A 13,635-nucleotide genomic window follows, 5' to 3' on the forward strand; every position below is an offset into this window, starting at 1 on the left:
GGTAATCACATACATCACTTCCATTCACAGTCTATTGCCATAATTCAGTCACCTAACCCTCCCTATAGAGGTAGGCTGGGAAGTAGTCAAAGAAGACAAGAAAGAACAGAAAAACAGTTTTGCTAAATGGCTAACCAGTGTCTTTTGCAGTCCCTGATTCCATTAACATTCCTGTAATCACATAATTTCAATGTGTCTTCCTTTAAAAATGTTTGATCTCCAGATATATTTCTTAGGCTCATGTAAAAAGCAAACAAAATTGATGTGTAACTAGAGATTAGCGAATATCTTACCAATAGTTCTAATACAATAAATGAATATTAAATATAATAAGAGGTTATGATAAACAATGAGATAGGTATTTGTTATAATCACTGGTTTCTGTAAAAGAGAGCTCTCAAGAGAATAAAGATGTAACATATGACGGCACTTAACCACCCAGTGGAATCATTTGTACTTGTTCAGTGTGCCTATCCCTGAGCAGCCACGAGTATTGATCAAGGCTCACATCTACAGCTTCTCCAGATCCTTGCCCTTCATTAATTAGAACCACTGCTTTGCGAGTTTCCTTTGGGTTACATGGTGGGATTTATATTTAGTAAAAGAGTGGTGGGGTTTACAAAAGTCTAGCTTTCTTGCCTAAAGTTGGGACAGAATCTGCATTTCAGAGTAAGTTCTCATTCCTTGAGGAGTACATAGAAGCTAGACTACACCTGCTAACCAGGGACTAGTACTTCAGCTTCCTCTCTCTTGTCTGGCTCCTCTCATTCCCTTACAGGTTTTGCCTAATATGACTCCCTTAGCAAATCTCTTTCATGCACAAAAATCCTCACTTCAGTCTCTGGTTTTAGGAAAACTGACTCAATACAGAAGATAAGTCATTTAAAGTATGTTTTTAAGTCCCTGGCACCTCTAGACATATTTAGTATAGGTAGTGAAGCTGCAAAGACTCTGCACTGAAATTCTGGAAAATATGTCTGCATCATCTCTTTACAAATCAGACTTTTCTTGTTTTGCAACTATGCTGAGAGCCTTTGGTTTCCTTTATACTCATCAGGAGCACACATGAAAAAGCAGTGAATAAACATAAATTAAAAAAAATAAAGTTAGAAAATGAAGAAAGTTGACCACAGCAAGCTGATGAACAGAAAACAAGGAATGCAAGGAAATTGATTACCAATAGGAACTATTTCAAGTTAATCCTGAATCAGTAAATTCATATGTAACTGAAGTCAAGTATATTTAATGTCCTAAACATTTTGGCATACACTGAATGATTCTGACCTACACAAGGTTAGGCTACTTTAACAATTTTTTTTAATTTGATTATTCAGAAAATTTAAATATACCTTCTATATCCTAGCAATTATTGAAAACAAGAATACTAAAGTGTTACATTTTGCCAAATTAATAGATAGATGTTTTGCAATCAAAAGAAAAATCTCAGGGGCACCTGGGTGACTCAGTCAGTTAAGCATCCAACTTTGGCTCAACTGTCATGATCTCATGGTTTGTGGGTTCGAGCCCCACATCGGGCTCTGTGCTGACAGCTCAGAGCCTGGAGCCTGCTTCAGATTCTGTCTCCCTCTCTCTCTGCCCCTCCCCCACTCATGCTCTGATTCTCAAAAATAAATAAACATTAAAAAATGTAGAAAAAAATCTCAGTAGATGTATGTATATGTGGAAATTGACAAGCTGTCAATCATAGCTATATATAAATGTAAAGGGCAAAGAATAATAGATACTATTGAACAATTCTTACCCTTACTCTGTTGGGTATCAAGATCTATTACAGAGCTATAGTAAATAAGAACATCTATATGATAGAGATATTGATGAATGAAACAAAACAGAGTTCATACACTGAATAATGCTTCTTTCCCCAAATATGTTCAAATCCTAATCCCTGTGAATGTTACTTTAAATGACAAAAGGGACTTTGCAGATGTGATTAAGGCACAAGCCATCAAAGAGATAAATAGTGGAAAGATTTCTTTATGATGAGGGTAAAGGATTTAAGAATCAAGAGAAACACAAAGGGGTCTGTAAGAAAATGTACCACTTATGGGGTATTTAGGTGGCTCAGTCAGTTGAGCATCCCACTCCTGGTTTTGGCCCAGGTCATGAAATCAGGAATTGTGGGTTCAAGCCTCAGGATGAGCTCTGTGCTGACAGCACAGAATCTTCTTGGGACTCTCTCTCCCTCTCTTTTCTGCCCCTCCCCTGCTCTGTTTCAAAAATAAATAAATAAACATTTTTTAAAACAAGAAAGAAAATGTTTACATGTAATACATCTAATACATGTAGTTGTATTAGAAATTTAAAATTCTCATTATATACTATCAAAGACAAAAACAAGCATCATGGATATTCTAAACAATAGTCTAGATCCCAAGTTTCAGTTCATCAAGAAAGATATAACTATGTTAAATTTATGTGCACCTAATAAAACAGCTTCAAAATAAATGAAGCTAATGTTTATAGTAATTAAGGCTAAATAAATATTATATGTTACATTTAAGTTATGTATGTTAATGTAAAATTATATTAATTATACAGTTCTATCAGCCTACAGTTGCATAAGGCTAAAGATAAAATCCATAAATCTACTGGAGAATAACACACACACACACACACACACACACAAATCTGTGAGTACACAAGTGTCAACCATAGAAAGAGTAAACAGATTTGTATATTTTTATGGTGGAATACTATTGATCAAAGGTTCTTTGAACACATGAAATTAAACTAGAAAACAATAATAAAATATGACTAGAGAATCCCATGTTTGTAAGTTTAAAATATAAATACAAATAAATGAATAAATAAAATCATACTGAGAATTTTTAAATATTTTAAACTGAATCACATAAAATGCAAGATACAGCTAAAAGATTACTTTGAAGGAAACTTATCAAGCTAAATGTATGTATTAAAAGAATAAAATTTTTAAAATTAATATGGCATTCATTCTAAGAACTAGGTGGGAAAATCAGCAAATAAACCCCAAGAAAGTAGAAGGAAGGAAATAATAAAAAATCAAAGTAGAAAATAGGGAAATGGAAACACACATATAATGAAAGATCCACAGACTGATTAAGAAAGCAAAGAGGACACTATAAAACAACTTCACAAATGAAAAACTGTGCATTATTACAGATACTTCACATTAAAGATATATAAAACCACTACTATGAACATTATACGAAGAACTTAAAAATGTATACAAATAAAAAGATAAATTCCTTAAAAAAATCCAACTTTTAAAAACTGACTCAAGAAGTAAAAACACTGATGGAATACAGAATTTACCAAACAGTGAGTAGTCACTCTTTTAGTCATTGAATACACGTAGGCAATGCAGTACCAGTAAAAGTTTGTTTCTTTTGGTTAAATGAAATCCGTATGAGTCTGCATTGACAATTCACTTCTTTATATAAACAGTTGTATGTCATCTCAATAAAATGCCAGACTTAAATTTCACTGAATATTAACAATAGTTTCTGGGGGGGCATGCTATATTTGCTGCATTTTGGAGGGCTTTTATTTAGTGTTTTAATTTATAAAATAAAATTTTAAAATAATGTTTTATAAAATGTAACATACTCAATACACTCCATTTTTAGCTCCTAAGTTTATTTGAAAGTTATTTAATAGAGTACTGCATAAAATTATTTAGCAACCTATGTAATATTTAGCAGCTTGCAATTGTGACAACTTTCTTTCTATGTAGCAAGTTGTTATGAATAATTCCAGAAACCTGAAATTGAGAGTATATTATAGAAACATTTATTCATAGCTGGTGCTTCTAAAATGTAAAGTGATTTTCAAGGAAAATCAGGGACATATTTAGAAAGCCGCTACCACATGCATTCACTACACAGTGTCAACGGGTCTTCAGTTTTACAATATTAGTCAACTACCTCAGCTAGAGAATCGTCTCTTACACAAATGACTCAATTTTCCAAGGCTGGCAGCTATTCTGGGATTTAAAAATAATTTTAGTATTCTGAAAACCCCGCTTCTCCTCCCTCTTTTTATTTAAATGCTATTTCATCATCCAAACCCAGGAATTGGAAAGAAAGTCTTTCTTATGAAATAATAAGTGTATATATAAAGTAAAAGCATAAAAATTAGGTCAATTTTAAAATTGCCCTTTTAATGAATACTGATAATTTCATTTTTCTGTATCTGAATAAATGTGATCCTTATCTATGATTTGTTCGATATAAATTTATTTGATTATTTCTTCATTTCTTGAGGGACAAGTTAAATTGCAATACTACATAACACTTCAAATGCAGTCTTGCACATTGTTCATATAAAAACCCCATCAACAACAACAACCACCATATAACATAACTAAAACTATACAAAGTTTATCACATTTGATTTTTTTTTCTTTTTTTCTTTCTTTCTTTCTTTCTTTCTTTCTTTCTTTCTTTCTTTCTTTCTTTTTTTATGAAAACCACACACCTTGACAGTTTGGAAGATTCCACTGTTATGGTCATCTCCCTTCAGAGACTATGTATCTAGAAAGAAATTCCAATTCTTTAATTTAGAATCATACAATACTAAGCATAAAAATGAAAAGTAAAAGAAGGGATTCCACAATTTAAAAAGAAATATAACCACATTTAAAAACATGTATTTAAAAAAAATTTAATGTTTATTTATTTTTGAGAGAGAAAGAGAGAGAGAGAGAGCCACAGAGCATGAGCGGGGGGGGGGGGGGGTTGGGGGGGGCAAAGAGAGACAGAGATACAGAATCTGAACTAGGTGCCAGTCTCTGAGCTGACAAGCACAGAGCCTGTCATGGGGCTCGAACTCACAGACTATGAGATCCTGACCTAAGCCAAAGTCTGACACTTAACCGCTGAGCCACCCAGGCACCCCTAAAAACATATCTTAATGACTGAAAATGATGACACCATGTGGGGAGAAAACTCCCCTCATTCACTTACTTATGTTTACATAAATTGGCCTAAGCCTTTTGAAGGAAAAATGATCAATATATGTGAAATTAAATATGTGCATTGTCTTTGTCCTAGAAACCTCATTATTTAGAAATCCATAATCCATACAAATAGTCACATGTATAGGATTATACAAGAGTGCCCATTGTCATTTTGCTTGTGTAGCAAAACTATAGAAATAAGTTAAAAGGTTATTGACAGAAAATGGCATTCGATCATGTTACCATGAAATACTATGCAGCCATTCAATACAAAAAAAAAAAAAAGTTACTTATACAGGAATAAAAATGTGGCTTAATTACATTGTTATGTTTAAAAACTCTCCTTACATTTTATAATCATACATATTGGAGAAATAGAATTATTCACACATTGGAAGGATAAAAAGAATATACAATTATAAGAAGAAAATACAAACAAAAGAGTAGAGAAGGGTATCAAGTTTTCAGTTTAAATATTGTCTCTGCCTTTGAAGAAATTGATTCTGATAAAACAGCTCTTACTTTTAACTATTTTCTCTCTAACGAGTCATGTAGGAATAGTAGTATGCCCAGGGGAACTGCCTGAGTTACCATTACGTGTAAAGTGCATTGTAGATTAATCTCACGGCATTCTGCTCACTCCTGCCACTTGCATTCACAATTGCTCCCACCATAGGTGAGGTGTCTTACCAATCTTTTGACAGGTCTCCTGCAGCTAAACCCTATTCTAATTGACCCGTGAGTACAAACTGAAGAATTGAGATAAAATCTATATTTTACAAGGAAGTTTCATGAAACAAATTTGCCATCATTTTAAAATGAAAAAAATATGGTGCATAATACAGATCACATGCTCAATCTAAAGCATCTGAATAAAAAGATTAATATTAATCTCAATTTGACAGTCATTACCATTTATGACCTTAGGGACATTTTTATTCAAATAATGTCCAGAGTCATTTCTCCTCATCAGCTGGTTGTGACAGTGGAAATGAGCACCTCCCCAGTTGCTTTCTTCCCACACAAGAGTACCTGTACAGATATTTCATACAATGGAAAATTGAAGGGAAGGGAATGAGAAGTTTAGGCATATATATTTTCTTTTTATATAATATACATATCTTAAGTCCCCCAGTTTCAAACATGAACAATACTATTTCTAATCTCTCCTATTCACAGGTGCTTCTTTTGACAATTTCCAACTCTCTTGAATACCCAAACCCTCAATCACGTAAAATAATTCAGTGTTCCTTAAATCACTCATTATAATCACGATGAGATGCATGATTAGTCATTGTTATAATGAAAGGGGAAGATGTAAGCAAATATTTATAAATGATAGTCAAGATGTGATCACTCTGGTGAAATTCGTTTTTCCACAAAAGGTGATGAAATAATTATCTCAGTGTTGACAAATTTTTCTTTTGGATATAACACATTAAAAGTAAATATTAAGCTATCAAGATCGCAATTTATTCATCTTATGAGCTTAAACTTTTGCCCATATACCAAAATGTTTCCATATAAAAACTTTCATTTTAAGGTGCTACATATTTATAACAAACAAAATAAAACTTTTATCTGTGTGATGTTATTTAATCCTCATAAAAATCCCTTAAATTACATTATATAATTTTTACATTGGAGATTAGGAATCTAAAGTTCAGACAGAAAAGAGACCATACACAAGTACTAGAGCACAGATCAATAAAGTATGGACTTGGGACCTAGATATTCTAGGTTCAAATCCTCTCTACTTCCTATTTATTGGTTGACTTCGTTCAAGTTACTGAAACTCTGTTTCTCAGTTTCCTTATCTATAAAATGGGGTAATGGACATGATAGTACCTTTCTCAGAGCCTTATGATGAGGGGTAAATGAGTTTAAATGTTCCTGAAACAGTTCTTGGCATATAGAAAGTATAATATTAGTGTAGGATATTATTAATTTAAAACTGGCAACTGATTGACTCCAGACTTGATGTCTTTTGATTTCAAGTTTGGAGTTTGGAACCAAACAAACCTGGATTCTACTTCTTATCCACTATGCAAAAGCTGTGATTTTGGGGGTGAGTAATTTTCTTCATCAATTGAATGGGAATAAAAAATACACACATACATAACAGACTGCTTGTGAGGTTTGTCAATATAAAAAGGAAAACATATAATGTACTACAGAAGGCTGATGTATACCAGCAGGTTAGTAGATTATTCCACTTGCAAGTCCTGAGCAAGTACTTACATGTATCTGTTTATGATATGCTGATTAACAAGTATGTTTATTGAAAGCTTAATGCACACACAGTGCTGAGTTCAATGACTCATTTATTTCTCAAAACAATCCATAAGGTATTATCCTCAATTTACAGATGAGGAAACCAAGGCAGAGAAAGTTAGGAAACTTACTCAAGATCATTAAACCAAGTGATGAGATAAGAGTGAGAATCTAAACAGTTGGGTACCAGACCCTTTGCATTCTGCTGCCTCTGAGCATTGCCATATTTAGATGTGATACATAACGAAACAGTCCTTAATGTGATTACTTTTTTAAAAAGAACGCGTAAAAATGCTATCTATTCTGGAAACCTAGGCGTCAAGATTGCCTAAAAATGCTTCCTCCACCAAATATCTAGAAATACTGGAAAAAATGCAACATTCTCCCAGATTAAGCGATCTGCCCTGAGGCCAAAAATGACAAGGCAGCTGAATGAGTTTTAATCAGTTTCTAGGAGTATGCCGGTCTCCCTGGCTGAGAGACTCGTGACTTAAAAGGCAAGCTGTAAACAAGAGGTGAGGCTTTGGATCCAAGCAAGGTGCAGAGCTGGTATGTCCCACAAAATACTGGATCTCTGAAACATGGGCTAAGGATCCATTCACTGGCTAGCAAAAAGAATGGACTAGGAACACATATCTCCTGGCCAGGGCTCTCAGTAGGAAAAGAAAGAAAAAAAAATCTCTGACAATTCATAATCACTGGATTAACATTCATTGGTTTGTTGTGCAGATTTATACTCTGTGTGTTCCAGGAAATCCTAAATAAAGGAATGGTTCAAGAAGTCCAGATTTTAGCATGGCAAGGCCCTTAGCTGAGGTAAATGCAAATCATTTCTTAAGAAATTCACCCACGACACAGGGCTCGTAACATTTCCACGGATTAAAATCAGCTGAATATAAGTTCAAAAATCACATTCATAAAATAAATATGCAGTGAACACTATCTATGAGAGTTGGCAAAAACAACACACATTAGTCCCGCAAGGATTTTGTAAATTTAAATTATAAGATGTGGAATACAAAATAGCATATCAAAGAGAAAGAAAAAGACTGGATTTTTAAAATGCAAATTAATTAATTAAAATGACGAAGTAAATGCTTAAATTATTAATAAGAAAAAAAAGAACATGACCAAGAAACATGATACAATTTTAAAAGTCTAGGCAGATTTGAAAGGACATTAAATAGTACTTCAGGAAATGAATGCAACCATTAAAATAAAATATAACTCCAAGGACAGGTTAAACAGCACAGTTGACACTACTGAATATGGAATTAATGACATAGAAATATGGATCTGAAGATATAACCCCAAATGTAAGATATGGAAAATAAAAAGAGTTCATGCAATGAGAGAGAGTGGCATGGTCTTACAGAGAGGTCTATTTGAGTTCCAGTGGTCTGACTCAGGCTGCAGATTGAGGCCGACTTATTAACAACAAAAGACAAAAGATGGGAAAAATTTTTCCAAGATGCTGTGAAAAAGTCAGCATTAAACGATTACTGAGAATTGTGATTTAAATTAAGATAGTCATTGAGATGCAAGAATAAAATACAGACATTTTCATACAAACAAAACTGATTTTATCACTAATAGACTCTACGAAAGGAACTTCTGAAGGATGTCCTTCAGGAATAAAGAAAATGTGAAAATGATCCTGCAGAAATGTCTAATGCTCAACACAATAATATAAAGAAATGGGAAATATATAGGAAATGTAATAAAAGACTAATTGAATAAAACAATAATAATAATGGCAACATCTGTTTGGATAATAAAAGCCAGAAAGGACCGTAACCATGGACAACAATAACAGTAAGATAGGAATGAAGGGAAAGATACAAGACATTTTTAAAATTTTGTATTATTCAGAAAGAAGGTAGAGATTGATTTCGTATAGACTTCATGAATATGAAAAATGTTTAAAGTAATTATGAGAATACAATATCTGTATAATGTTTAACATCCAAACAGTTATGTTATAGAAAATTTAAGTAATATAAAAAAGGACAAGAGAGAAGGGGGGAAAATGGGGGAAAAAAAACAGGTCTTAGAGAAGGCACAATACAAGTGGTTGAAATAGATCCAAATATCAGTAATCACAATAAATGTGAATAGAATAACACTATTTAGAGGCCAAAGATTGCCTGAATGCAAAAGAAAATCGACTTGTGCATTGTTTTATAAAATTTACTTTAAATAAAACAAAAACCAAAACACAGTTCTTTTACACGTAATAAAAAATAAAAAGAAAAAATACCTGTAAAATAAAATCAAAGAAATGCTGCTCTTGATATATTAATATGAAGCTAAAATAGTTTTTTAGACGCAAAACATTGTCAGGAACCAAAAGAGTCACTACCTTAGGATAAAAGGTTCATTTTATCAGAAGTATTGTACCTTTCTCAACTTAAAAGTGGCCTTAGAAAGCAAATATTCTCCATCAAACAGAGATTTTAACTGTCTTACTAGTTGATAGATGCAGCTGACACAAACATAAAGTAACTTTTTAACAATACGACTTAGCAGCTTGATTTCTCTACCTCCAAAGTAAGAGAATGCATATTTCTCAAGCTTTCATTAATAAACAAAATGTTACATTTTAAGGCATAAAGACAGTCTCAAATATATTTTAGTAATTATTTAATATAAATTAAAATCCTCTAAGTTAGAAAAAAAATTAAAAAATTAGAACAATCAGAAGAAAAATCAACCATAAACTTAAAAGTAAAATTAACAAATCACTTCAAAATAACTCACTGGCAAATAAACAAATAAATAAATAAATAATATTTTAAAAATATAGCATAAATTGAAAAATATAAAGACTCGATAAAGAAAACACTACAAATCAAAATGTAATACAGGCAGCCACAGGAGTTAAAGAAACTTTTGTTTTCTTAAAGTTTTTTTTTATGTTAGAAGACAACAAAAATAAATAAATAATGAGCTCAGCTTTTAATGTAAGACATTAGATAACATAGAACAAAACAATTAAAATATGAGCAGAAATTTAAAAAGGAAAACAAAAAGACAAGTTGAACAAGTATTGAGTTGTTTTCTTTAAGTCAACTAAACAAATAAAATAGACCCAAACTTCTGATCAGCATATGAAAAGATAAATTATAGATACAGCATAGGTGGAAGAGAAGTTTGTAATTATTTTTATGCCAAAACAGATGAAATGAGATATTTATAAGAAAAATAAAATTAGCAAAACTGACTCAAAAAAAATCTGAATATATCTATAACTATTTAAGAAATTAAATCAGATGATAATCCTATATTCCCCCTTATCCACCTCTGAAATAAAAAAGAAACAAAAACTTAAGAATATATGGGGTTTCAGATCCCACTCAAAGTATGAATAATTTCATCTGCATACAAGCTCTTTCACAAAATAGTATATACTGACCCATTTTATGAAGCTTATATAATCTTCATGAAAAAACAAAAAAAAAATACAAAAAAGACAAACTGAAGTTCAGTATTATGAATACAGTGCAAAAATTCTAAATACTAACCCTTTATTGATATGTCATTTGTAAATATCTTTTCCCATTCTGTCGGGTGCCTTATCAGATAAAGGATTAGTATCAAAATCTACAAAGAACTAATCAAACTCAACACCCAAAAAACAAATAATCCAGTGAAGAAATGGGCAAAAGACATGAAGAGACACTTCTCTAAAGAAGACATCCAGATGACCCACCGACACATGAAAAAATGCTCAACATCACTCATCATCAGGGAAATACAAATCAAAACCACAATGAGATACCACCTTACACCTGTCAGAATGGCTGACATTAACAACTCAGGCAAAAACAGATGTTGGCAAGGATGCGGAGAAAGAGGATCTCTTTTGCATTGTTGGTGGGAATGCAAGCTGGTGCAGCCACTCTGGAAAACAGTATGGAGGTTCCTCAGAAAACTAAAAATAGAACTACCGTATGACCCAGCAATTGCACTACTAGGCATTTATCCATGGGATACAGGTGTGCTGTTTGGAAGGGACACATGCACCCCCATGTTTATAGCAGCACTATCAACTATAGCCAAAGTATGGAAAGAGCCCAAATGTCCATTGATGGATGAACGGATAAAGAAGAGGTGAGATATATATATATATATATATATATATATATATATATATATATATATATATACAATGGAGTATTGCTCGACAATCAAAAAGAATGAAATCTTGCCATTTGCAACTATGTGGATGGAACTGGAGAGTATTATGGTAAGTGAAATTAGTCAGAGAAAGACAAAAGTCATATGACTTCACTCATATGAGGACTTTAAGAGACAAAACAGATGAACATAAGGGAAGGGAAACAAAAAATAAAAACACGGAGGGGGACAAAACAGAAGAGACTCATAAATAAGGAGAACAAACTGAGGGTTACTGGAGGAGTTGTGGGAGGGGGGATGAGCTAAATGGGTAAGGGGCACTAAGGAATCTACTCCTGAAATCATTGTTGCACTATATGCTAATTAATTTGGATGTAAATTAAAAAAAAATAAAAATTAAATTAAAAAGATTATAAATAAATAAGACTCTAAATATTAGCTTTCAATTCAGCCAACTACTGACCTTAGAGCTATTTAAAAAATATCGTGGGGCGCCTGGGTGACTCAGTTGGTTAAGCCTCCGACTTTAGCTCAGGTCACGATCTTACAGTTGGGTATGTTAGAGTCCCGAGTCAGCTCTGTGCTGACAGCTCATAGCCTGGAACCTGCTTCGAATTCCATGTTTCCCTCTCTCTCTGCCTCTCCCTCACTCGTGCTCTGTCTCTCTCAAAAATAAATAAACATTAAAAAAATAAAATTAAGAAAAAAAATTCTAAATAAAATACTAGCAACCTGAGTCCTTTAACATATAAAAATAGAGTAGGTCATGAGCAATTTGGGTTTTTACCACTAATGCTAGGCTGGCTTAATAATTAAACATTGATTAATATCATTTATCATGTCAACATATTAAAAGACAAAAACATATGACCAGCTCAATAATCATGGGGAAATAATTTTTTAAAGGGAAACACCAATTTATAATAAACATCATTATTACATTAATAACATTTCATCCATGATAAAATGTGTTGGTTGCAGACAGCATGCTCATCAAACATTTCATTTTCTCCTATATTTCCTACATCCTTTGTAGTAAGGCAGAACCAAATGACTACGTATGCCCAGTGAATTGTGAGTGATCTATGGGCAATTTTCCATTTTTTGTTCCCTGACTTGACCATAAATGTGCCATAGTTCGAGGCAACTTAAATCCCAAAAGAGCTGTCTGGATCTGAAGTAGCATTTGTGTCAATCCAGAAACAAGATGTTGATGTGCTAATTCACTGACAATTTGGAATTATTTAATAGTGAATCACAGCCTACCCTATCATTAGTCATACAGACAAAAGACTTACAACCAGAATTTACGACACAATAGAAAAAAACAAAACTATAAACTATCCAATAGAAAAAATAGGCAAAGGACATAAACAGACTTCACAAAAGGTGAAATTGAAAAAAAAAAACCTAAACATGAAATAAACATAAAAGAAAATACTCAACCTCAATATGGAATGGAAAAGTGCAAAATAACATCATAATGGTTTACAATTTCTTACCAACATATTGACAAAACTTCAAATGTGTGATAATGTTAACTTTTGGCCAAAAAGCAGAGTACCAGGAACTCATATATATGGCTGGTGGGTGTGGATTGAGACAAACATTTTAGCAAACAATCTGGCAATATTTTGGAATGTTGAAAGTGCTCATAATTTCAACATATGCTCAAATGGTAGGACCCTCCATAAGCCCTTTCCTGACTCCCCAAACAGTCTGAGGCAAATCTCCTATATTTGCACTAAATTATAGGAACTTGCATTAGAGTTATAGCGGACATTAGTTACTTCAGGCTTCCCAGAATCCAAACGTACATTCTCTCTTGGGGAAATAGAAGACCTCAACCAGAGGAGGCTTTGTTATCGGTAAATAATAGTCTCACTTTCTCACTAACTTATTTGAGGCTAAGGCAATTATCTTCTTATACTTGTGTCTCAACATCTAGCAGAAAACCTGCATAGTAAGTATGCAAATATGACCATTCAATTTAAAATTGTTGAGTTATTCCTGGGTACCAATTAGATTCTATGCATTGTGGTTCATAAGACATTACATGTAATATCAGCATAGAAACTTAAGAGTGAAACCATTCTAATAGTCTGTATGGTGGTTATTCCTTAGTGAGGAAGTTGTTCAAAGATAAACTCATTCAATGTGCAAGTTTTGGCCTATTTTATAACTCTTACAATTTCTTCTTAATTTATATGGTTTTTCCAAGGTACTATTTTTCTCTACTGGGAACAAATTATTTTTGAACT

Source organism: Prionailurus viverrinus, chromosome C1, assembly GCF_022837055.1.
Source record: "Prionailurus viverrinus isolate Anna chromosome C1, UM_Priviv_1.0, whole genome shotgun sequence".
NCBI classification, from domain to species: domain Eukaryota; kingdom Metazoa; phylum Chordata; class Mammalia; order Carnivora; family Felidae; genus Prionailurus; species Prionailurus viverrinus.